Source organism: Zootermopsis nevadensis, unplaced genomic scaffold, assembly GCF_977971745.1.
Source record: "Zootermopsis nevadensis isolate Lab colony 2312 unplaced genomic scaffold, Znev_1.0 Znev_ptg000013l, whole genome shotgun sequence".
Taxonomy (NCBI): Eukaryota; Metazoa; Arthropoda; class Insecta; order Blattodea; family Termopsidae; genus Zootermopsis; species Zootermopsis nevadensis.
In genome coordinates, this window is record NW_028259145.1 from 6,121,918 (window position 1) to 6,149,531 (window position 27,614).

The following is a 27,614-nucleotide window of genomic DNA, read 5'->3' on the forward strand; positions in this document are numbered from 1 at the left end:
TAGTTAATTTACTAAAATTTCAATTAAAATGTTGAGTATAAATCTACACAGAAAAAATGAATAGAAAGATAGTTTAGCGTATTTATAAAACACCTTAAACGTATGTCGATTAGCTCGTGTTAACATGACTAACATATAAATACCTTAGGTCTGTGTCATTTTCGTACAAATTAGTGTGTCATTTTTATTAGAGAAAAGTCATTTTTTTATATACTCAAGAACCATTGGTGAAATGTTCATGCGTCGAACCCAAGTGTCGGATAATCAACTTGTGAGCTCCTGGATATCTGTCTCAGTGGACGGTTGGCATAAGAAATAGTCCTCCAGAGTTAATTTGGATTCGTAAACAACATTTTATCGTTACTTATCGAATTGGAGCGTGTGTAATGTAAACTGATTAACTGCGTGCATAATCCTTATTGAGAATCTTACAGTCACTCTGCTAGGGAAGAATTTCTTCTGTTCTTATGGAACCCCAAAGTACGTCACGGCTTCCGTAGAAGTCCGCCATTATTCGACGTCCCGCGCCGTACGGACTGGACCACGCAAGTCCTGTGTCCCTGTTGTACCTGATTATTGTACTCCCAGATCTCCCGCGGGAAATCTTAAATATCTACTAATTATACTTACCACCCTTGATTTGATGACCAGAGTAAAGTGATGAGAGTGGGGGAGGTCTGGAAACACACACCCGACCATCCATTGTGCCGACTGAGCCGTTACGGCTACATTCCGATGCAGATTTCATCACAGATAATATTAAAAATAATAATAATAATTCATTTCATTTGTTTAAGTGCTTGACAACAGCCAAGCATTAAACCAAAGTCCAGGATAAAATACTTATATAATTAAATTCATTTCAATAATAATAAAATTAAAATATTACAAATACAAAAACAAACAAACAAGTGAAACTAAATATATAAATGTACCATATTAATAATAATAATAATAATAATTCAATTCATTTATTGAATAATATTTCACAACTAAATGGGCTAAATACGATACCTAATAATATAATTTAATTCAATAATACTAAATAAAAACATTAAACAATAAAAAAACAGAAAAAACTTACAAAATTAAATACCACAAAATAAGATGCAGTCAGCACAGCAAGTAAATATAAGAAATGAGGTCTAAATAATAATAATAATGTGTGTGCATGGCATAGATTGGATTCAAGATATGGTTCAGTGGCGGACTCTTATCAGCACGGTAATAGACTTTGGAATTACGTAACATTCGGGGAGATTTTTAAATTAGGTGAGCGACTATCAGCTTCTGAAGAGGTGCTCAGTTGAAAAAAGGAAATGCTTAAGACTGATTCACAGTCGTATCGAGAAACACGTTTTAATAAGAATCTTGTGAAGTGACTTCTAAGTATGAATGTCGTACGGAAATTACAAAATTTGAAATTCCGTCGTATGCAACTGTGAACGCCAACTGCGCATGTGCGCACGCGCGTAAGAGAATGACATTGGTGCACATTGTCGCTGGAGTCTTGCTCCCACGACCTCCCACCTCCCTCTTGTGGTTTCATTGGGAATATGACGTCTGGAACATGTCAGAAAACATGGCAGTTCTGCGAAGCTCTTTATTGTCATCACAGGCATGTCACGTGTGTTCATAACATAACAAATATAATGTCCCCCCCCCCCCTATAGCTGTGAGTGACGACACAGATATGATTATTGCTTCGTCAGGTCTTGTTATTGGCGCACGTTTTACAAGATGGACTCTTGTCACAAAACGGTCATGACACTTGCAAAGAGTTGAAGGTGTGAGAGACTTCCACTGCGTTGTGCTCGAAGATGGTCGTCCAGAACGCTCGTCATCATCGACAGAGGTTCAGCCATTTTTAAAACGTGAATGCCACACAAAAGTTTGTGCACGACCCATTGCGGACTCCCCAAATGCTTGCTTTAGCATTTCATAGGTTTCCGTAGCCGTTTTGGCGAGTCTTTGGCAAAATTTGATGCACACGCCATTCCGAAATCGCTGGAGGGTCGGTGTAATGCACTACGAAAACGCCCGTAACTAAGAACCAAATGCTAATTCGATGATGCCGGCTGGCACACTGATTCACTATGAATGTAGGCCGCACCCCCTAGCGGCAGAAGCTCGTACTACATCCGGTTCGCCCGCTATTGACACAGTCTTGAAACTTTCCGATCGCACCTCATACATGAATTCTACCTGCCCCGCCCATGTTCTTCTCCTTGATTTAATAACGTAGATATTTCTGGATATAAAATCACGAGAAAACATATCGCCGTTTCAGAAATTGACGTGATAGTTTTCTCTAAAGACTAATCTTATGGGAACTGTTGATGTCTTCTCATTTCGCAAATCATTTTTATAGGTCGTCTGGAGCAGACAGACCTTTGTCTGAATGAACGAAGCCCGGTGTGAATCGGTTATGTTTACTTTACTTTACTTTAATTACTTTCTAAAGTGTTAATAAATTATAATATTTCTGTCCGCGCGAACATCATTCGGTTTAAGTGCTGAAGATAAAGAAGGGCTTTAAAGCAACGATTCCAGAATTCTATAACAGGAAGAAATCCCATAGAGAAAGTTCTATAATCCAAAAAGTTTATAGAGATTGGTGGCCAAGTAAAAAGTACATTTAAATCAGAGATAATAATTGAGACAAATGGTTTCCTTTTCACTTCCATAAACGCTTAAATATTAAAGTAAGGAAAAGTGTGAAACGGTGTGGGACACCATTCTGTCTATACAATGTTGTGACGTCATACAGCCATAGAAGTTTGTGTAATGACGTCACCACTTACTGACCTCTCTGTTTCCATATTCCGCACCCCCCCCCCCCCCTGATGTTTCCTCGCTACTCATTCAAATCTCACAGCGTGGTAATTAAAATGCACTCCACATTCATGTCGTCAGGTTTCCGGATCCTCGGATTTAAACAGCGTATCTGTACAAATCTGTCTGACGCCCTTTATCCAAACAACGTGTTTGTGTTCAGCGCATTTGCATATTCGTACCTCGTCCCCGTTTCCTTCCTCACTTTCTTTCAACCTTATTTTGCATTTCTCTTGTTTCCTCTCGGTCTTTTGTTTTTGTTCTTAGCAGACCGTAAAGTATTCTGCGCGTGTTTTGTCGGCAGCAACATCTGTAACAGGCAGTGCATATTGTTTTTTACTAAATTCTTGTTTTGGCCTGTCGTTAACGCACGAGTGAGCTTTCTTCTCTGCATCGATTTTGCTCTGTGTTAAATGCCCAGATGAAAAGGCTCTGTCAAATATAAATTCCGTTTCAGATACGTTTTGCTAAATTTCCGGCTCACTGCCATGAAAAAGTACAGGTGTCATTTTGTGACGGGGGAACTATGAAATGGCGGACTGTGTACGTAGTTCATGAGAAGTCTGGAAGGAGGCGTTGTCTTTCAAGACAAAGGAAAGCAAGACGAAACGCGCACGTCACTTGTTTTGTTTCTTTAAACGACGAAGCTGACCTACTCTCACGTCACTGCACTTTGAAATCTGAAATTGTATGCTGACATTTCACAAAAACACGTACTGGAATCGCAGGTTAGCACACCGACCGAAACCTGTTGGGTCCGTTCACTTAAAATGAACCGTGTGTTTTGCCAACTTCTTCTCCGGTCGCGTGTATTGTGTAAACAGAGATTTATAGTTTAAATGCGTCATGTTTGTGTTTTCAAATTCAAATATATAATATAATTTAAGTCTATCCACAAACTTTAAATTGTTGATGTTAAAATTTAAAATTAATATTGATATTTTGCGCTATTCATCGTTATTACGATGTTACAGTATTGCGCTTTATACTACTACATGTTTCAATGCATAGCATCATCTTCAGGTTTTTTTATCTTTAAAACTACTCTATATTTTTACCTTTAAATTTTTTACTTTTACAAAAATCTATACGACAATATCCAAAGTCATTTATATATAATAAATAACTTATATGTTAATTAATTGTTTCACAGAATAATGAAAAACAAAACATAAGATGCAAATAATAAGAAGATCAACGGAACACCTACTATAATAATCTACAAAACAAATATAATAAATGAAAAACTTGCATTAAAAATATAGAGTAGTTTTAAAGATAAAAAAACCTGAAGATGATGCTATGCATTGAAACATGTAGTAGTATAAAGCGCAATACTGTAACATCGTAATAACGATGAATAGCGCAAAATATCAATATTAATTTTAAATTTTAACATCAACAATTTAAAGTTTGTGTATAGACTTGAATTATATTATATATTTAAACAGAGATGTTTAAAACGCGTTTGAGGAGAATCGTACGTTTAGATTAAAGCCTCGTTTTGTACAAGAGTAAATCTTAGTGAATCACACACACAGAAATTACATTGACAACTCAAATTTGGCGCAGACGTCCAAAGCAAATTTAATATCAACTGTGTAGGATTTGAGGTTTTCACGGCGATGAATCTGAAGATGGCTTGTCATCTGGGTTGTTGCACCGTGCCACAAAGAATGCACGGCTTCTTAAAGACGTTGGACAACCCTGTCGGCAGTCGCATGGTATCCTGAGAGCTGTGACCATCTGGTGGGGAAATCAGGAAACCGTTTTGGATAATCTGGGTCGGCCACAGATTGTTGATTGTCTGAACCTCTCTGCATTGATCGATAATACAGGTGTCTGTTATTTTACAATCACTACAGTGATTTTTGACGTGCTGGACGACCGGGGTTAGGTTTGTACTTTGTAGGCTGTTAACGGCCTGGAAGGTGGCAGGATCGTGGATCTTAGTGGGTAAGAAAATTTGGCTGCCGTCAAATAAACACAATTTTTATGTCGACTTTCGTAACTCTTTTTCAAGTAAAAAACTGTAAATTGTACATATTTATCGTGACGACGATGCAAAGTGAACTTTAGAACTGGATCCACAGATTATGGCCACTGACCTTGTAGGGAGAGCCGAGTATTCGGACCACTCAATGACGGAAGGAGTTTCCGTCGGTCAGTACAATCTGTGTCAGTGCAAAAGTGTGGAAACCTGATAATTGTTGTCTTGTGACTGTGCTGTGTTAACAACATGGCACCTGTTCGTTGCAATCTCCTTTCTGGTCATTGACAACGCCTCGTATCACAACACTCGGACAGACAAACCACCGACGTCTTAATCAAAGATGGACGAAATCAAAGCCTGGCTATTGGAAATGAACATCCCATTTTGTGACAGCGTGTTGAAAGCTCAACTGTACGATTTAATCAAATTAAATAAGCCAAAGCACAAATATTATGTGATTGATCAGATTTTAGCAGACAAAGAACGTCCTGTGCTGAGACTTCCGCCGTACAATCCCGATTTAAACATCAATAAACTTATTTGGGCAGACGTAAAACAATGGGTTGCAAGGAAGAACACGACATTTAAAATTAAGGTCGTCGAGCATCTGTGTCGCCAGAGATTCGAAGAAATTGGGCAAGAAGAATGTGGAAAAACTAGAACAGATTTATTATGAGCAAGAAGGCATAATCGAAGACGCTATTGAACGCATTGCAATTGAAGATAATGGAGTGACCAGCAGCAGCGGTAGTGATGAATCGAGTGATGTCAGAAAGCGATGGTCTGTGAGGAGTGGAAGATTTGGAAGAGGACCGAAGAGTTGGGAAGAAGATAAAATCATCTAATACTCTCTGCAGTGTTAATTTTCTAGTGAAATCGACTTTCCTGTGTTGCATACCGTGGTGATATTTTATTTGGAGTGTACTGTATGCGGCCTGCTGCTATCCTTTCCAGCAAACTTCTGGTATGTGACTCGCTCCGAGGTTCCAATTCACAAAGTTCAGCGACCAAAAACGCTGGAACGCAGTATACTAGGGTTATATCTGCGGTGGAACTGATTATTTGTACCGGAGTTCGTAGGCTGTGCGCTGACAGGAAGCAGCCGGTCGGTCGTTTGTCGCTTTGGTATGGTACGTGGTTCTTAAGTAACTTTTCTTCCAGTCCGTGGGGCTTTCAGCGTGCCAAGTCAGGTGGCTCGTTCGGGTTGCGAACGTGTAGGTATTGCAAATGACATTAGCGTATATCTGCTCGCTGCCTAACGTAGACGAGTTTATCATCAGCTGTTTCACAACGAAAAAGGAAACATTTTATGTTCAGACAGGATTGAAAGAATAAAAAAGAAGCCTGGTCTTGCATGGGCGCCTCATTTCTGTAAGAATCACATGAGTGATTTTGCTGTAGAGACAAATGGAACAGAATAACTGTTTATTTTTTTTAAAAATCAAGAAAAAGAACACGGTAATGATGCTCGGTTATTTTGTTCAATGGGATGCTGATTTTACGTCAAAATTACCAGTTCCATTTGACGGACGAAGTATAAGTATGTTCTCGCTTGCCGTCGCAAATATCAAAGTATGTAAAAAGAACGCATATTTAAAATGTTCATTCTACCGGCCCTGAAAAATTGCTTCTTTTTTTTTTTCCTTGAGACAAACCGCGTCTCCCCTTCCAACTTTCAAATCACCGGACTGATTTTCACGAACACTTGTTGAACTAATTAATTAGCAGAGCGAGTTAATTGGGGGACGTACAATTTCTGAAGATTCTTCTACAACTATAATTCTACATAGACGCACTGGGCTCGGACAGACACGATGAAATTAGGGAGGATATTCACATATTCGCAGTTCGGGATTGAATTGGATTATAAGCAAGAAGTTAGAATAAGCAGCAAGTGTGTCAGAATAAAAGACTGTTGGCAATTATTATTATTCATTCACGAGGAAAAGATACATTCATCGTTTTCGAAAATGTTGTTTTGAAGACGGATGAGGCTGGTAGTCTAACCTGAGAGGCTAAAGAAGGAGAAAGCTGGGGTGGTGGCCCAACCTTGCATTTTGCTTCGTATCCAGTACACACCATTCAGCATGGTGTACATTGATGGTTAGCAGGATTGACGACCCATCAGTACATGGGTTCGACCGGGACCGCGACATTTAACGCTCCTGCTGTGACCCCCTTTTTGCGAGATGATGAAAGCGGAGTAATTGTTGGGATGCCACGGAGAAACCGGGGAAACCCCGGAAGAAAACTCCGTGATGCCTGGACCACGGCCTTGCCCAACACAAGTTGTAAATCTGAGCACCGCCGGGAATCGAACCCGGGACCCCAGTATTACAAGCTCAGCGTTCTAACCGCTAGACCACCGTGGCAGTGACCTTGCATTGTAACTCAATCATTCTCAGATTTAGCTTCAGTTTGTGGACGTCGTCGGATATGGAACGATATTTACGTATATGCATCAGGCTGACAGAAGCACACATAGTCTTTCTTATGAAGAGACATAACGTGTTACAAACGAGAAATTAAAAGTTGGGCAACTTCTGAACTTATTGCAGTTTGTGTATGTTACAGCTGAGCCTTACATGTCTCTTGATCAAGTCCCCGGCTTATTTCCTGAAGACACACACATAGAGAGGGAGAGAGAGAGAGAGAGAGAGAGAGAGAGAGAGAGAGAGAGAGAGAGAGAGAGAAGGCTCAGAATTCATATTACAACAAATAGGCAGAATCAGGCAGAGGAATTTAATAAACAATGCCAGGGCGAATGCTTTCATTTACGCCACAACATTCACAGAAGCTCTTGGCTCCTTTGAAGAAAAACCCTCGTCTTTAACGAAATACTACTCGTCAGTCATCAGACAGTGACTGACCTAGCTTGAACTGGCTGTCCAATGAAGAAGTGAAGAAGTTCTGATCTCGTTGGCCAATTACAGCTCGTGATTTTGAGTCTTCGCTTTTTCATCCCAACAGAAGCTGTTTTCCTAGTGTGGCACTCACGGTCTCGCCGGTCTGTTATGAAGTGAGCGGACTTAAGTACTTTCTCTCCAAAGAACATCTTGAACTGCAGAAGTTCTGCAGGAGGAAAGCGACTTCTGCGTCAAGAACAATCTGCTACGATTGTCCTGAGGAAGTAAACCTGAACCGGTTCTCCAAATGTGATTGTCTTTGACGCCGATTTCCACACACTGCTAAATCAGTGAACACGAGAGCTTTGGAACTCCGTGGACTGTGGCCCGATCGCTGTCGAGTTCCTGAAGTGCCACAAATAATAATTACAATTATCACTTGAAAAACCTGACTGTCTGAATGCACCAACTCGTCCGTGCAGACTGACGGCCTCATGACCCGACTGATCGCTAGACTTCTCCGTGTTGGCTTACTCCCGTCCTGCAACTCCGCCCTGGACGTATATAAATCTCCACCGAAAGCGTAATCCTCTCTCTTTGCTTTGACACGAGTCACGTGACAGGCAGGCAACGCTGCGACGTTCTAGGAGGTCCTACAGGTCAGAGGGGGTTCCAGTCACACACCAAAACTCCTTATTTCTGGCACATATCTGTCCCTGAAGATGGCTGTCTTCTGGAATGTCGCACTATGTAGCCTGGTAGTAATTGACCGACGTTACAGACGTCCTTACTGCCGCCATCTTTATCTCCCTGATGATGGATGAAGTAATTACCTCCGAAACGCCGGTCAGTTTCTATCAGGATACACGTCGTAACTTCTTACAATACAGCAGTCTTCATATTTGTCGCCATTAGAACCTGAGATCTCGACTTTATCTTATTTTCAACTTGCCATGACTTTACAAACTTTCTGAATGAGGCATAGGCGATTTTACTCCAAAATAATTGATATTATATTGTACCTTCAAGTCTGTTGGTTTCGTACTCAGACGCTATAAGCAATCTGCAATACTTCATGTGCCTTCGTGTAGGTGGCAATTTAAGTCGAGAAGACTTATCGATAAGGCTTATGCATAATCTTCGGGGAAGATTAAAAAACTAATTCCATGTCGTACAATTTTGAATAGAGTGGAAGTAAATCTGTGATTCTGAGCTCGGAGATTAGCCGTGGAATTTCCTACGACCTTAATATTCCTTGACCGGCTGTGTAATTGTGAGGTTTTGAAGGACGGCGTCACTCAACATGTCCAAGACATGAACATATTGAATAATGACGGCAGATTTAATACTTCCTGTGAATAATTATTTGTTTTTAACTTCCTTGAACACTACCTTTTAAATCTGTTCAGCGGACCACACACACACTGCAGTTGAAGTTACGTAAAAATGTTTCAAATGATTGAATTAGCTTTATGCTATTGAAGTTAAAAGAAGTGATATCATCAACTGTCTTTCACGTTCCAATGGCTTACTCTTCTGTAATGGGCCTTAAATATTAGTATTGCTCGTCGTGAAGGGAGTTGTGAGGCGGACCGCGGAAATCTGAACAATCGACCGATCTCGAAACCGCGGCCCAAGGTGATCCTTCGGTCAGACAGACTCGATGTCCGGGGCAGGCGCAAAAACTTTGCTCAGAGGCAGGCAGTCGGGCGCCCTCTCATCTGCAAAGAAAAGTTACCGCGACTGAAGTAGAACCTTGGGTTCCCGGTACGCGCAGATGCACAGGACACGCTAAAGTGTTTCCATGACAACTAAGAAATGTAAGAACTGGGATGAGGTTGAACATACTGACTGTTCGTGGTGGCATCTAGGAGGGAATTCCGCACCGGAATGTTGAAATCAGTGACATAACCGAGTAACGCGACAATTAAAGTTATAACCCGGAGCGAATCGCTACAGACATCGTGCCCGACAACCACATTTGAAATGACAGTGTTAGGCTAGGCGTGCAGAACGAACGGCAGCAGAGTTTTAGCCGACGGTTCAGACTTGAATGTCCGAAAGTTTTATTTCGTGGCAGAGGAAAGCGTTCGCGTGCGAAGTCTGACGTTCATGTAACAACTGCATTTTATTGTAGCGGTGACCCGGGAGCTGTTGAAGTGCACTCATGTAATGCGGTCGAGGCGAACCTGGGCTTTTCACCTACGTCATTAACTTTCTGGTTGTAGTAAAACAAACGCATATACTACGCGAACCAAAAACATTACCCACATACGAACTGAGACAGCGAGCTACAAAATACTGCCATTGGAAAATAATGTTTTTAGTATTATTATTATTATTTAGTGTTCTGTCTGACGACAGGTCCATATGAACATGATCCTTCCATCCTTTTCTCGGACTGGGACCTGTTCATATACGTTTTTGGCAGATGATCCAGAAGTGGTTTGCCATTGCCTTATTCTGTGTGTGAATGGAGTAATTGTTGGGATGCCACAGAGAAACCGGGGAAGCCCCCGGAGGAAAACTCAGTGTTGCCTAGATCACGGCCTTGCTCAACACAAGTTATAAATTCGAGCACCACCGGGAATCGAACCTGAGACCCCAGGATTACAAGACCAGCGTTCTAACCGCTAGACCACCATGGCGGATGTTTTTAGTGCCGAACAGAAAATGCTTCATTTTCTCCCGCCCCTTCCAAATACCCTCGTCTTTTACTTCTAACGGATGTGGACCTCGGATTCACAACCACTGTAATTCGTCACTGTACATGACTGAAACAAGAACTTCACGTGAAATTCGCTTGAGTCTGGCAAACTTTGTGCATCGAAGCGTGTACTTTTCAGTGAACTGTCTTATTTTCTCTGTAACGCCACTCATCAAAGCATTATTCCGCTGTATTTAATTTATAAAACACCTTAAACCCTATCACCACAGTGCAATTACTGCTTCTCCGCCTAAAATATCGCAACACGCTTTACTTTGTTACAGTCTGCCGGCTTTGAGAACGGCGCACAGCGGGGAATTTGTCATTATTTGTCCTCTGGGTTGTGACACCGTGTGGGATCTGGTCACCCACGTGGCTTTATCACCCACAAGACCGACATCAGCGCCGACTGTTGACGAGCCCGGCGAACTAGTCCACATGCGTCACCCGTCACCCTTTGTTGGGTTGGATTAGGTCACGTTTGTTACGTTACGTTACGCTAAGTAAGATCCATTGGTGTCCAGCTGATCGATCAAGCAGAGGTTCGGAGAATAAACGGCTACATTCGGAAACAGAGATTTGTCAGTCTGGATGTGATATTTGTTGTTTGTAAATTGTACGCTTAAAAGCCGTCTACATTAATTTTCGTAATTTGAGTATTAATTATCAATCTATGAATGGAATATCGATGTAAATTAAGTACCATTTGAAATGATGGTCTTATAATGAAAGAGGGACGGGTGCATGGCATTGCTACCGAGATATGTTTTTGTTTAGACTCATGTACGTATTCATGAATGCTCCAGGCAAAAGTCGGGATAGTGCCTTAAATTCGGCCACGGCCACTTATTTCTACACCTTTCCCATTTTGGTAGCAGGCGTCTTGAGCGACTGGCAGCGTCGTTAAACAGCCTCTACAATAAACGAGACGTTTTAAGTTGCATGGCTTATGTAACGTCGAGTTATGAACGACGGTGACCAGTGGCAGGAGGCCAAGACGGCCGTTTGGGAAGCTGCCCGCTCAAAATAATAACTCGAATATTATCGCAGTTTACGTGTGTCGATACTCGTAAATATAGCGCGACACGTACAGACGAGTCAAACACAGAACATTTTCAATTCAACGTTTTAGTTCGTCAAAATGTGAAAAGATGGCGATTTCAGGTTCGACCGTGTCATCACCTGAAGCCTCTTGACTGACATTCTCTCGTATTTTTCTCAGTCGTCATCATTTGTAACTTGCTAACCACCGCGTGTGCATAAGAACAGCCGTTTCCATCCGAGGACGTTTTCAACTCAAGTGTTCGCGGACAGAAATCGTTGTCACGTGACGGAATATATTGTTAGATGAGACGGGAGTCAGAAACAGCGAGCGTCCTTCGACAATATCAGTGAATTTATGTCTTTCGTCGAAAATCCCAAATGAGTAGCACTCCCCTCCACCCCTCTCCCCGCTAATGGTTTACATGAGACAAAAACCAGGTTCGCCACGTTTAATTAGTATTTTGCTTGACAGAGATAAATGATTACGCGGCGCTTGGAACAAACATTATATGCTACCATGACAACACAATATAACGCAGAGAACTCTCGCGTTCTACACGTAACTTGGCGTAAGGTTATGGCTATGTGAAGGAATACTACAGATTTTGCATGCGTTGTCACGTAAGTGCAATTTCACTGACAACGAAGAGGCAAGAGAGTGGAAGGCAAGCATTCGGCCATCTAGCGTTGGTCCTCGGAACCAAAACTGTGTTGCGTGACGTCAGAGCGTTTAGATGCGCATTGCGACACGGAAATGTCTCTATGCACTCATCCCAGGCTGTGGTTGACGTCACTGCAGGGAAAGTGACGTTACTTCTTCCTTGTCTGGTCGTACAGACGGCGCCCTTGCGAAAACTTGTTTGTTCATTGCTGGAAATGCGTTTTACAGAGAGGTCCAGTTCGGGAACGTGAATTCGACCAGAGGTTAAGGAACTCAACAATACTTCTGGCATTATATCATCAACAGTAAAATATATTTCGATCTATGGCAGTTGGGAATTTAAACGGCTGAATTGTGAACAATTGCACCATGTTTTTATATTTAAATTTGGTTCACGAATCTACCGGAAACATCGAGGTGTTGCCTGATTTATGATTCTTAATGGGACTGTGAAGCACATAGAGAAACATTTGCGACGTAAAGAAGGAAAATAATTAAGTTTGTTGTATGAGTAAACAAACATCAAAATTCCATTTCATGCCATGAAAATTTCGGCAGATTATCCTACAAATTACGTTCTTCTTATTCCTCCGTTTGAGGTTAGGTTATGCCCGTTCATGCCTCAGTCACTGCGCTTAGTTGATCCGTAAGCTTCGGACTGTGTGACGATAGCTGCCTTTTGGGATGAAGTTCTTTGTAACCTGGTTGATATTAACCGACATTTCAGAGGATATTACCGTCTCCATCATCAGGGTTATGATTAGACTACCAGCGCTGCGTACCAGAAGGCAGTCACCTTTTTGTTGTTGCTCCCTATTATGAATCATAGTTCATAATTATACATTCACGTACGGTTTGCTACTTTTCTACTTCTGCAGTCGTTACTACAGTAACCTGCTTTGCCTACGGAAATGTTGTGTGTGTGTTTTAGGTGTGGGGGGTGAGGGGTGGCTTCACTACCCCAGAAATCAATACTGTTGGACTTAGTACACTGCAAGTAACTGAAAATGATGGCCGAGAGATGGCAGGCAATGCCCAAACGTGATGTATACACGTTTTGAGGGCGGGGCAGAAAGGAAAATAATCAATGTCGCAGTCGCAGGTCCAATCTCTGGCCAGTGCTAACGCCATTGCGGCAAAATTCAGGGTTAGCAGCAGACAGAAACGTCGACTACCGTTCCTTGAAACGTCGTATCAGTGAACGTCTTCCAAGAAACGCTGGGGCGAAAATAATTTGAACAGCTTGAACGCAGCAAACTGTTCACAATTCATATTCACGTGCGTACTGTGATGGGGGCTTGTTACTGCGTTTTCTGCACAGCGCAGGCGTCAAGCTGACGTCGTGTTAAAGGTTCGGCCTGACGCGAGAGGCCACAAAGTTTCACTGCAGATAAGACGTTCATGACCAGATCGTGCAGAAGTTGAATACATAATTTGTAGTTCCATTGATCCAGTGTACAGCAAAAATGACGCCCTGTTAACAAGTACGCTGCTGGCATAGTCACACCTGTTCTACCTTTGCCCTAAGCCAGCCCGTCCATACCACATTTACAGCGATTAACGTAGTCTTAAAGTGCCCTGGGGCTGAATCTAGTTTTCTGTTATGACCGCAGGTCGTATTAAACTACAGTGACAATTAAGTTTTTAACAGAAGTTCAAAAATTTAAGCCCGAAATTGGGGCTGGTTTAATTATAAATCTTGAGGAAGATAAGATTGGGTGCCACAAACAATTATAATTTATTCTTAAACATTGTTAGTGAATGTTACAAAATTGTATTTTAAGGAATTTGAGTGTCAAGTTTGAGAATGTAGATATGTCAATAAAAGTTCATATCTAGAATTCTGTGACTTTCTAAGTACTGTGATTAACGTGATAATTTCGGCTTGTGTCTGTGATATGTGCAACGTTGCCATTTTAGAAACGTTGTTGTTCACCCTTCTCAGCGTCACACAAAAAAGACACTATACAGGTAGGACTCGGTTTACGCTTCTTCAATTTACGCCCGATTCACTTTTGCGCCTCTCATAGATCACGATTGGAGGGGGTGATGAGTCATGACTCTGCCCCACTTCTTAGATACAGTTGGTTCCGACATTGTAATAAAACTATATTACTAATTGATAAACTGGGATACTGGGAACGACCCGTTTAAGTGCCTGAGCACTGCGGATCCCAACTTTCCGTTGGCTTGATCTATAGACATTCGGTAGGACTCCTTGGACTAGGGATCGGCCCGTCGCAAGGCCTCTACCTGTACACAGGACAGCACAACACAGAAAAACGCGTACAAACATCCATGGCTTGAGTGGGATTCGAACCCACGGTCCCAGCGACCAAGCGGCACAAGGCCCACGCCTCAGACCGCGCGGCCACTGTGACTCCCAGTTGATAAACTACGACATAAAATTTAAATAATTAAACAAAAAACGGAATAAAAAATGCAGTTCTACAGCCATATTATAACTTATTATCAGAAAAGAAGAAAACCAAACTGACATCTATTATATCGTTTTTAAAGCAGTAAATTTTCTTTCTTTTTCTTAAACATTATTATCTTCAACATAATACAATTTTCAATACGTAAATTTCATAAAATAAAACATTTTTCAAGTATTTTGTGTTGATTACTGAAAATCTTGGAACGGAACCTAATGTACTTAGATATGTTACCATTATATTTTTGCTTCAATTTACGCCGGAAATCTCAGGAATCGGCGTAAACCGAGTCCTACATGTATTCTTACCAGTCTCCACCAGCTGTAGGAATTCTTTTTCGGGCAGCGATTTGTAAACGTCTAGTAAAGAAGATTAATGTTAATTGCGTTTTAACGTGCCATTGCCTTGCAGTTCAAGCATCTCCACCTTGAGTATCGTCTCTGGATCATCTCTGGCACACTGTCAACTCCGATATAAGAAGGAAGTCTTGCTTGGCTCTTTAATTCTAAAAGCAAGTCATTGAAATTATTGAGAATTATTCATCGAACAGAATTCATTATTGGAATAACCGCATAATGTTTTACGCTATTAGACAGTTTATTAAAACTGAATGTGTTGAAACTCCTTCGGCCTGGAAGGTTTGTATATCCCCGTACATTTAATGAACCTTGTAGCTTAAAATTCAGATCGTCCAAGTAGGCTGTCAGATACACCAGAGAAGAGAGATGTTAACCGACTGATCACTGATGATGATGAGTGCTTCCATGGCTTTCATTTCGAGGACTTTGAAGATTTTACTCCTAAGATCGCAAAAGCGCTTCAACATTTTCGCTTTGCTTAATTATCGCAATTTACAGAAATGTATCTGATCATTATAGTATGCGTCAAAATATTCAAGAAACTGATTGAACTGGTGGTGATTAAGTGCTCTTTAATTTGTGAAATTATTCTAAATAATGAGCTGAGATGCCAACCGGTAAAATGCGTAAAGTTTATGGGCGTGGCACACAGAATCTTCTAGCGGATTATGCAGGCAATTTGTTTGCATCGGAATGAACAGAGTTCAACACTGGCTGTATTTATGTACGCAAAGCCATTCTTGCGCCCAACCACCGCAGGTGCTCCGATGAAGTGTGTCGGAACTAAGATGATATTTTTACATTAAGTGTTTCATTTCCTTAAAGATGTCCTCTACCGTAACAGCGTACTTCGTTGATTGAATTCTAAGCATTCATCGTGATGTCGAGTGTGACCCTGGCATCTTTTATTCAGCCTTTGTTCTGAAATTAATCGTGACGTTACGTATGTTGACTATAGTAAGTTTGTACTTATTGTATTTCTTTAGTGTTCTGTCTGACGACAGGTCCATATGAACAGGATCCTTCCATCCTTTTCTCGGACTGGGACCTGTTCATATACGTTCTTGGCAGATGATCCAGAAGTGGTTTGCCATTGCCTTCTTCTGTGTGTGAATGGAGTAATTGTTGGGATGCCACGGAGAAACCGGAGAAGTCCCGGAGGAAAACTCCGTGTTGCCTAGACCACGGCTTTGCCCAACACAAGTTATAAATTCGGGCAGCGTTCTAACCGCTAGACCACCGTGGCGGTAATTGTTGATTACGTGATGGGAAAGGGGTATTCTTTGGAGTACACTAAAATTCTAAAGGTGTTCTTCACGCTGCATCATGGGCGATTATGTGAGCATGGACGCTATAGGAATGACACTTAACAGCAATGCCACCAAAGGCCATTATTGCTACAACACGAATGTGCTACAAATTGTCGATATAATTACAAATGCTACCGAACATCCATTGTTAAGATAGCCTTTTCTTAAATGCAGTTAAAATCTCGAATACGATGCTTGTGTTGGGTGAATAAATTTACACAACGCGCTGTTGCCAATTTGTCACTAGGTCTAAAGACCCATTGGTCATCATGAACAGTGACTGTCATAGTAATAAAGTAAAGTTTGTCCCACTATACGCCATACAGGCGCTTGGGGGGAGTGGAGGTATAGCTCCTCTCTTTCTTGACCTCTGCACTAGATGGGGGTGAGTGGTCAGCATCACGCCCCGGCCGGCTTTACCCCCGGGAAAGGACCCCGGTACCTATTGTAGAGGAGGCTGGGTGGGCCTCAGAGCCGGTATGGACGCAGAGGCTAGAGGAAAAATCCTCTGCCCCCGTCGGGGATCGAACCCCGGCCATCCAGCCCGTAGCTAGTCACTATACTGACTGAGCTATCCCGGCTTTTATACTTGTTAACAAGTATCTGCCATAGTCTGAAGTATAATGTGGTGATGAATTATTTCAGACAGAGGCAGATTCTTGTTAAGAAGTGTAAAAGCCCGTTGCTTTTCAATGGGAAAGTATTGTTTGTATTTTAATTCAAGGTGACGGAATCATTTTCGTAACAGAAGTTGCATCAATGTCGAATTCTTTCAGTAGGTCTCCTTTAATATTTATTTACGTGTTCAGTACAAGCTTGTGTCCTCTTATCCTGTGATCTGTTTGTAGACTCGTATGATTTTACTGAAGGAATTTGCGCAGGACGGAAACTTTTCAGGCATACATATCACACAGACACTACTTACAGATCACTGCAGTCGTTTGTCAGTACTATATCAATTTGTTTGTGTCTGATAACTCCATAAATTAGTCTCGTCAAAATGGTGTTCGCTGCATATTAATTACAGTTAAATCCATCAGTCCATATTTAATGACTTTCTGTCTATTATACAGGTGGCGTCATTGAAACACTTGCCTTGATTATGCAGTGTAAATTTCCTTCGTGTATATCACATAATTTCCTGTGACAAATGAGCATCGAGCGAATTGTTTGACCTTCCTTGGAATTGTACGTGCAGGCTTCAATGCCCACAAACGGACTGGTCTAGTTTTGTACTGTCACCCGCGGAAGAGGTTGCTTCTTCAGGTGGTGAGCTCCACTTCGTATGTGTTATGTAATTTTTGTCTCAATCAAACAAATTTTTCTCCCCCATTCCTGCGCCCTCTATGTTGAGACGCCTGACGAAATGATTCTTCTCTTTGTGTTCCAGGTACGTATTGAGAACTCTGTCTCTTCGTCCGACAGTTCGTCTCGTTGACTCCGCGAATTAAAATCTACGCAAACGGTAAGGAACGTAGCTCAGGTAATCGCCAAGCTGCATTGGCTCTTAGGCCGGGAAGGCACTACATGCTGTTAGCAACTTCCGAATGAAAGAATGTCGCATGTCGTATAATATTTTGACTCTGTGCTTTGTGAATGCGATGAAACATAAAATTAAAATAAAATTTACGTGCTCGCATTACAGAGGAAAACCGATAATTAGCACGTAATGAATGAAACTAAAAATCTTGTTACGTGTTATGTAATACGATTTATGTAAAACTTTAGAGGTGCATTTCAGCGTAGAAAGCGGAACGTTCAGGAGCGCTTCATTTTTTCCAACATCTTCGCGGTTCATGAAACTAGCGTCGCCAATAAGACGCCTGACGTCATGTAATAATAGTTACCAATCAACATTCTTATGATGATATTTCAGTGAAATTAAAGTATAAAAAAAAATTATAATTTTGTCTGTTGTTTTGTATGGGTGCGAAACATGGTCTCTCACTCAGAGGGAGGAACACAGATTGCAGGTGTTTGAGAATTTGGTGTTCAGGAGGATATTTGGGCCTGAGAGAGAAGACGATGGGGCAGGGAGAAAACTGCATAATGAGGAGCTTAAAAATCTGTACTCCTCCCCCAGTATTGTCAGGGTGATTAAATCAAGAAGAATGAGATGGGCGGGACATGTAGCGCGCATGGATGGGACAAGAGGTGTGCACCGGGTATTGGTTTGGTAGCCTGAGGGGAAGAGACCGCTGGGGAGACCTGGACGTAGATGGGAGGATAATGTCAGGCGGGATCTATGGGAGATAGGAGTTGAAGGAGACTGGATTTTGTTGGCCCAGGACAGGGTCCGGTGGAGGGCTTTGGTTAATTCGGTGATGAACCTTCGGGTTCTGTAAGCCATCTAGTTAGTTACTTAGTTTGATATTGCAGTGGAAATTGCAAATTTTGTGAAACCAATTGAACGCGTTGCTCTGTGAGCTGCATTATGTCCACGAGTAATCGTGCCTTTGTTTGACGTAATTTGTAGTAACAGTTTTCATACAACCTTCCCCTCTGCCTGTAACATGTACCAAAAATTTTCTGCATTTCGGTAAGGAGACGTAAACATACTGAATTTAAATTTTTGTACTTTCACGTGTGGACCAACTTGTTACAAACATCTGTTCGGCTTCTTGTGTTCTTGATACCGAACTTCACTGCCCGAGTTTTCGGTCACAACTCGGGGCAAATTCCGGGAGAGTAACTACCGCTGTCGGGTATAATGCCTACCCCGAAAGCGATTCGCGAGAAACTGTAGATTGATACTGACGGGGGAAGGCCGAAGGACTCGGAGAGAAGCCTGCCACAGCGCCACTTTGTCCATCGCAAATCGCACATGGACAGACCCTGGACCGAACATCGAGTATCCGGGGTGAGAAGCCGGGAGCTTCATCCCTTACGTTGCCGAAAAAATCCCCATTCGCGGTTGGAGACTTCGATTAATTCCTCTTTGTACTGAGTTTCCTGTCGATAAAATGACACGTTCCGACACGAAAAGTCGGATAAATCGGAATTTCGGATAATGTGGACTCTGCTGTACCTGATTGTCGTGTGATGTTTATCAAGATGCGATCAATCTCACCGTGTGTCTGTCCGTCAGAAAGAGACGAAGCGTGGTTATGAATGTTTGATGACGGAACTTTGTATTCTTGACAAATAAATGTTATGATGTGCCAACAGTTTAGTTCCACCCCGTTATCAAAACAAAATTTTTCAGTTGTTTAATATGTACCCACCCGACCAAAGAGAATTTTCCATGATGTACGTAAGGGATTCAGCGAACACACATTCTGGTTCCTCATGAAATATGTTCATCGTGTCGTCGTGATTGGAACATGCGTTGTGAGAACAACTACATTTTACTATTGGATGTGACATCTTGTCACAAACCGCACTGAGGCTTTGGACGGAGTCATGTGGCTGATATCAGGAGAAGGCGGTAAAGAAATTTTGGGTTCCACAAAACACCCGGATTTCATTGATGATCTGTTTGGGGCTACAGGCCCATTCAACCGCCGTTGCTGACGTAAGAGTTGTACAGAGCTGCTGTCCTTGGCGGAGTAAATGCATTATGACCTATTTAATTGTGAGTGGGGTCAGTTCGACCTTCTGACGTTCGCAGTTCATCCCGCGTCGTTACTGTGTCAGCGCAGCATCCCCTCCCCCACCGTCAGTTGGGATACTTTTCAAGGCCACAGCGCGTCCGTCGCCATGGCAACGCTGCAGGGGCCTGCCTGACGACGCCAAGCATCAAACTATGCCGCTGTCTCACTTCTTGACGTCCAAACAACATCTCGGATCAGTTACTAACGTTATTTTGCGTCAACTAGAAGGATGATTGATGAATAATGAATGGGGAAGGATGTGGAAGGAAGCGGTCGTTGCAGGACAGTCTGTTCAACTCTCTTAAGAAGTTTTCAGTCTTTCGTGGTGTCTGAAAATTCAGTATCGTGTTCACAAAAGTCTGTAGTAGGCAAAAGTGGTGTTCTCTGCTGACATTTTCGTCTAGTGAATGAGTAAAACGGCGATAGCCGGCTATGGGATTAAGATCTGAACCTGGAAGTTTCGACGTTTTCCATTACATTAACGAATTCTCTTTTGAATAGTTCTCGGACAGTGTCAAAAAAGAAAATGCCAAAACCGCTTCGTTTCTTATTATTCGAGTTGTCAATCCGAGTTACCGTAATCAACAGTATTAATTTCCGTGGCTCAGAAACTGAGGAACTTGTCAGCTTCCGATGTTTTGCCTCCTCTTGTACGAAAATGTGATAGTGGAACCACGGTTCCGGTGAATTTGACGTAAATACGTCTATACGGAAAGGAAGTTTACATATTGGCTTTATTCTAAATATTTCCTTTTTACATGCTTTACAATTGAGATAAGTTTGATTAAGACATTGCTTAATCAACTTGAATTAGTTACGCTTAAGATGGGTCTGTGGTAGCTGAATGTATTATAAAGTAATGTAATGTAATGTAATGTAAAGTAAGGTAATATAATGTAATGTAAGGTAAGGTAAGGTAATGTAATGTTTCATAGGTAACAACAATGCTGAGTAAACAGATGAGGTTTCCTAGGTAACATAACAATGAAGTTACACTTTTTCGTTTCCCTTTTTCGTAACACTTTTTCATAACACTTTTTCGTAACACATTTTTGCCGAATGACCCTTCCTTATAGACGTATTTACGTCAAAAAAAAATCAAAACACCTTGCACTTCCCAAAATTTGGCCTGTAGCAATGCCACTGGCATTACATCCGTCTTTATTTTTTATTACTATTAGTGGTCGCTGAAGAAACCGAAGTGTTGAAGTTGAAATTCATGCATAGCTAACTAACTAACTAGATGGCTTACCGAACCCGAAGGTTCATCACCGAATTAACCAAAGCCCTCCACCGGGCCCTGTCCTGGGCCAACAAAATCCAGTCTCCTTCAACTCCTATCTCCCATAGATCCCGCCTGAGATTATCCTCCCATCTACGTCTAGGTCTCCCCAGCGGTCTCTTTCCCTCAGGCTTCCCAACCAATACCCGGTGCACACCTCTTGTCCCATCCATGCGTGCTACATGCCCCTCCCATCTCATTATTCTCGACTTAATCACCCGGAGGTTCATTGGATCAACCAGAATTAAATTCGTCGAGTAGTGTAGATCATTGGTATCAGGTTCAATTGAAATTCGTTCATTGGTGTGGAAGATGGCGGAGACGTTCATCTTTCCTGGCATGAGGAGCGCACGTACCACGACGACCCCATCGAAATTCATAGCTGGTACCAGACATCGTACCGGACACCAAAGGGGACTGCATCTCTTGCCGGCAGACTTTGTAAGTGACAATCACACGTGTTTCCATGGGTAGTTCGTGCACTGGGCCACCGGATACGCTACTGGATGACCGGATGTTGAAGCATTTTCCCTCTCCTCCCCCGTACTTTTCATCCCCCCTCCCGAACAGACGCGCATCTGACGCGGGCGGCAGTGAACAGTGGGTCGGCTTTCCCGTTGCTCGGTGGGTTCTCTGCGTTTTCGTTCAGGCGCGCGGCGTCCGTCCGTCCACCCGCCCGTCATTTGTTTCATGCCCCGCCTCGCTCTCTCAAACAAGTTGAAATTCTGGAGTCATCTGCCAGCAAGTCTTTTTTGTGTATCTGTTCTTCTGTCATCCTGACGCGCCTCTCAGTGTATTTCATGTGTTTTACTGTGCGCGTGTTAGCCGTGAGACAGTGTCGACGGGGCAGCGCTCCCGGTACAGAATGGGAGTTCCCCGAGAATAACATGACGCAACGTCGTTTGATTTAGTGCCGTGTTTCTGAGTCATGGCAGTGCGTCTTAAAAGTGTCGAAGTGATAATTTAGGTCGGGAAGGAATGTGTCTCAAAGCGTGCTGGTGTAGTGAGGCGGGCTCGCGGTGCCAGGTAGAGCCCACAGAGAAGCAAAAATGCCAGCTGCTTTACCGACAGACATGACGGCTGACGCGGCGGAACGGCTGTTATGCGACAAAATGTAAATATTGTCTGTTGCTTCGTCGTAGAATTTGCTTTAGCGCTCTGCCATTTTACTTGCATTGATCACGACTGACGTATTTGTGTTTCTGGTAAGAGACATGGGGTACTTTGGACACGTGTCACAAACCATCTCTTTTATTCTAATGGATCCCTTCGAGCCCACTGAAAATGAGCCGCTTATTTACTGTTTTTCTTCCGGTACTCCCGGTGTGGGTTAAGACGAGTGTAGCGGGAGGGCAAAGCTTTTGACGTAAATACGTCTATATTTTAGGGTCAGTGTCATTCGGCAAAAATGTGTTACGAAAAAGGGAAACAAAAAAGTGTAACTTCATTGTTATGTTACCTAGGAAACGTCATCTGTTTATCAACAAATAAACAACAATGGTTACCTTTATAGCTACCTTACCTTACCTTACCTTACATTACCTTACCCTATCTTACCTTACATTACCTTACCTTACCTTACATTACTTTACATTGCCTTACCTTACCTTACCTTACCTTACATTACATTACATTACCTTACCTTACCTTACATTACCTTACATTACCTTACCTTATCTTACCTTACATTACCTTACATTGCCTTACATTACCTTACCTTATCTTACCTTACATTACCTTACATTACCTTACCTTATCTTACCTTACATTACCTTACCTTACATTACATTACATTACATTACTTTACATTGCCTTACCTTACCTTACCTTACCTTACATTACCTTACATTACCTTACCTTATCTTACCTTACCTTATCTTACCTTACATTACCTTACATTGCCTTACATTACCTTACCTTATCTTACCTTACATTACCTTACATTACCTTACCTTATCTTACCTTACATTACCTTACCTTACATTACATTACATTACATTACTTTACATTGCCTTACCTTACCTTACCTTACCTTACCTTACATTACATTACATTACATTACATTTAGCTACCACAGACCCATCTTAAGCGTAACTAATTCAAGTTGATTAAGCAATGTCTTAATCAAACTTTACTCAATTGTAAAGCATGTATAAAGGAAATATTTAGAATAAAGCCAATATATAAACTTCCTTTCCGTATAGACGTATTTACGTCAAATTCTCCGGAACCGTGGTTCCACTGACAACTTTTTTTAAGTATAAACTCAACTGTGGATGGGCGTTTTACAAAGGTTTTATGATTTTCTCCGTTGTAGATGGTTCCCGTGACGATAGTTGTGTAAAATATTTTCCGAAATGACACTGAATTATTTAACTAAAAATTGAAAGCGTAACAGAATTTATTTCTAGATCTCAGAATGGTTACGGTCGTAATTTCCGTAAACATGCGTCTAATGGTTTCATCATCACGATGCATTAGCAGATCCGTTGTCATACGCAGGGCTGCTTAAAGTTTGCACTGTACTGACAGTGGAGGCCTGTTGTCAGCATGTGTAGCTGACAGTTCTTGGGTCTTTATCAAACGTAATTTGTATTGACTCAGCCTTTGTCGTGAAACGAGAAAAAATAATCCCGCCTTGTGAGTTACTCAGGATCAATATGTATCTTGCCCGAACAGTAAGACAGAAGTCGAGGGACCCTTAAAGGAGCACATAAATGACATATGGTACACGCGTGCACGTAACCTAACACGGCATTCGAGGTTTCGAACTGTGAAGTTTTTAAGAAGCCTTAAGAAGCCGACGCGGTTAGCTCGGCTGTTGTCACTGTCCTGTAGCAAAGACGTCAGCGGTCTGTTTCGGCCGCAATTTGCAGAGGACATTTCAGGAAGACGATCGGACGGCACTGAAATGCGAATGCAGACATTGTACTCTATGCAGAAGGCGGCGATTATAAGTTAGTTGCCTTGTAACAAACAAGATGTCGCTGCCTAAACATCCACTTGCCAAATCGTCGCTCAGACCAGTTTAAACAAAATTCCATCTGCACTGTTTGCTGTAAATAATTTAATTCTGAATTCACTGAAAATGTGCAAATCAGACGCAAGGATGCGCCACTACCATTTTAAATGTATCCGCTAGTTAACGGAACTGAAATTAACGTGCTTATTCTGTCATTAGAGTTAGTGTTTCTTATCCTTTAGCATTACGGTGTAATTTGTGAGATTTTAATTCAAATTGCGTAGATGTTTAATGTAGGTCTGACACAGACCTGTCAGTCTATTACCTTAAAACTTAGAGAAACTTTTCTACTGCAGACAGAAATAGCACTCACCATTTTACACCTCGTTTTTCTAAAGGCCATTTTAATATTATCTGCTTCTCTTATCGTGTTTTTGAGGATTCATTTCCTTGGTGACTGGGTGGACCTATTGTAAGCTCAGCTCAGGTGATCGTCCTGGACTTGGACAGACGTACTATAATAGTCTTGCGTGTTCAGAAAAAATAAATTATGAAGTTCCTCGTTGCGCAGTCTTCTCCAGTCACGTGTTATCAAACACCTTCAGTGTAGGTTCTAGATTAGTCAAACGATAGGAGAAGTCGGCGATGCATGCCTTCGGAATGAACTGTTATCTAATCTAAACAGTCATTAAACTAATTTCCGTAATTTCGATGTCTGTAATTAGTCTTTGTCTATGAGTACACACTCGCTCTCCTCGGAAAGAATGGCGTGGTCTTCTTGCCAGTCCGGTTGATCCAATCAATTGCGTCAGTCAGATGTCTTCCGAGAGGTTGAGTCTTGTCGTCCTGCTCAGGGTGATCTCTCAGTGAATGAACCGCGCACGTGTGAACCCTGCGTGGGGTGTGTCCGTATTTGCGGCGAAAGGCGCTTTGATGTGGTCGGATAAAATGTTCTTGAAGGCGGCTGAGTGATTCGCACTGCGTCGTGTTAATAAATTTAATTAAATTAGTAAATTCGGAGGTGCGACAAGGCAACAGTTGCTGCTACGATTTGTAGGGGTTAGAAGGGGCAGGGGTGAGGTTGATGGCCATTTTATCCAGTCAATTAATTTGGTATTAGTACTGAATCAAGACTTGAATGAATAAGAAGCCTAAATTAATTTGAAAACTGCATTCTGTCTGATTCATTTTGAAGTTCATCTCTTCTGACCGCGTCCTCGTGGTTTGGTGAACTCAGTCACGCAGTGTAATAACTGGGGGGAAGAAATGCCTGGAGATCGTGGCACACAGTTTGTAAAATAGGACGGGGACTCCATTGCAATAATACGGATTCCACATCTTGTTTACGTCATCGGCATACATTTTAGTTCTTGTACAGATCTGTATTTGTCACACCTCACAATTAATTTTAATTCACACAATATTATCCAGGTCATAATATACGCGGACTTTATGAATATACCGTGTATGTACAGAATGTCCCAAAAATATGTGTAAATAATGATGACATATGTAATGGTTGTGTGTATACATCTTTGGGTCATTCTGTATATATTTACGAGGTGCGATCGGAAAGTTTCAAGACTGCGCCTATAAAAACCCGTACACTTATCTCAGGTATTAAATTCATCCATCACCCTCGAAGTAGTTCCCCTGGGAATGAACACAACGATCCCAGCGCCGCTGCCAAGCCTGGAAGCATCCCTGAAAATCTTTCTTTGTCAGCCTGTCAAGCACCATCTGCGATTCTGCCTGAATCTCTTCTATCGTCTCAAATCTCCTTCCCTTTAGCTGAATTTTCATCTTTGGGAAGAGGAAACCTTAGAAAGGAAGTTGGGGTCGGTTCTTGCAAGATCTTTGAGCTCCTGACAAACGAGAAGTCGATTCTGCTTCTGGTCCTCAGACAGGAGCCTTGGCACAAACTTGGCTGCGATGCGTCGCATGTGGAGTTCTTCCTTTAGAATCAGCTGACAGGTCCCATAGCCTATCCCAACAATGTCGCACAAGTCGTTGATGGTACGACGTCGATCTTCGTGAATGGCCTGCCGAATCTTCGTAACATTTTCGGGCGTTGTGCTCGAAGATGGTCGTCCAGAACGCTCGTCATCATCGACAGAGGTTCGGCCATTTTTAAAAAGTGAATGCCACACAAAAGTTTGTGCACGACCCATTGCGGACTCCCCAAATGCTTGCTTTAGCATTTCATAGGTTTCCGTAGCCGTTTTGGTGAGTCTTTGGCAAAATTTGATGCACACGCCATACCGAAATCGCAGGAGGGTCGGTGTAATGCACTACCAAAACGCCCGTAACTAAGAAACAAATGATAATTGGATGATGCCGGCTGGCACACTGATTCACTATGAATGTAGGCCGCACCCCCTAGCGGCAGAAGCTCGTACTACATCCGGTTCGCCCTCTATTGACACAGTCTTGAAACTTTCCGATCGTACCTCGTACATACATGCAGCAGAATAGACTGTCGTCTACAATAGTACTATAATATTCCATTGCAATGTACGCCATCTTGTTTTGCGTTCATTGCTGGATGTACACTAAATGGACGCATGTCTGTCTGCGTGTCCGCATTGTTGAAGTCGACGTAATCGCATAGAAGTTACGTATGGACGTGATGCCCTTGGGGACCACCGTTAGTGCACACTTTCCAGGTTACCATAATGGCGGAAGAACGAATTTGTGAGGCGCCACTAATTGTACGGTCGTACTGTGACATGATAATTTTTTGTGCAGAAGCACAGAACTTTAGTAAAAGCTGTCCTGTTACACGCCATATAGGCGCTTGGGGGAAGAGGTGGTATTGCTCGTACTCATGTTGTAGTACGTTTTGTTTCGTGTAGAAGCATTCAGAATCCAGACTTTGCAAGGGACGGATTCAAGTTTCGAGTCTTATTTGCAACTATTTGGGCTTATGTGCAGTAGAAAAAATTACACATACAAATGAAAAGTTGTCCTTTCAAAAGGCCCACTGATGTAGAACTTGATTATTAAATAAGAGGTGAATGAGGTATGTAGCAAAGTTATTGGGAGAGAAAATGCGTGCAGAATTTTAGTGGGAAACCCCGAATGGATGCCGAGCCGCACGCCACGTGATGTTACAGATGGGGACAGGTGGCGGGCTCTAGTGAACGCGGCAGTGAACCGCCGCGTTCCATAAAAAGTGACGAAAATTAAAACAAGAATCGAACAACAAAGGTTTGTCGAATCCAAAATCCACACCGATCCAATTACCTAGCATTGGCAGTGGTCAACACTTTCTTCCCAACATTGTCTGTGTACACAGTGTACAGTTTTAGTTAGCACTTGTTGATTGTTGATACAGTCATCCCCTTCGGACAGAGACAGTGAGACAACAGTCTCATCGCATTTAAATATTTGTCGAGGTTCCTCATATAGACTGTTTAAATTGCGTTCGCTCATAAAAGTTTTCATTAATCTGGAAACGCTGTCCTGAATCTTGTCTCGTGTTTCGAGAAACACAGCCTTAAGTGGAGTATCCATTTCACTGAAATATGTGAAATTCAGTGCGACAGCCCTTGTCATAATTTCTCATGACGTAACGCAAGGGC

At 42.1% G+C, this 27,614-nt stretch overlaps 1 protein-coding gene across 2 annotated transcripts in view; it reads left to right on the forward strand.

Annotated features, from left to right (window-relative positions):
* The window catches only part of Sh (Potassium voltage-gated channel protein Shaker), a 349,783-nt gene that overhangs the window by 44,461 nt on the left and 277,708 nt on the right, over positions 1–27,614 (forward strand). The gene's annotated exons all lie outside the window — the stretch shown is intronic.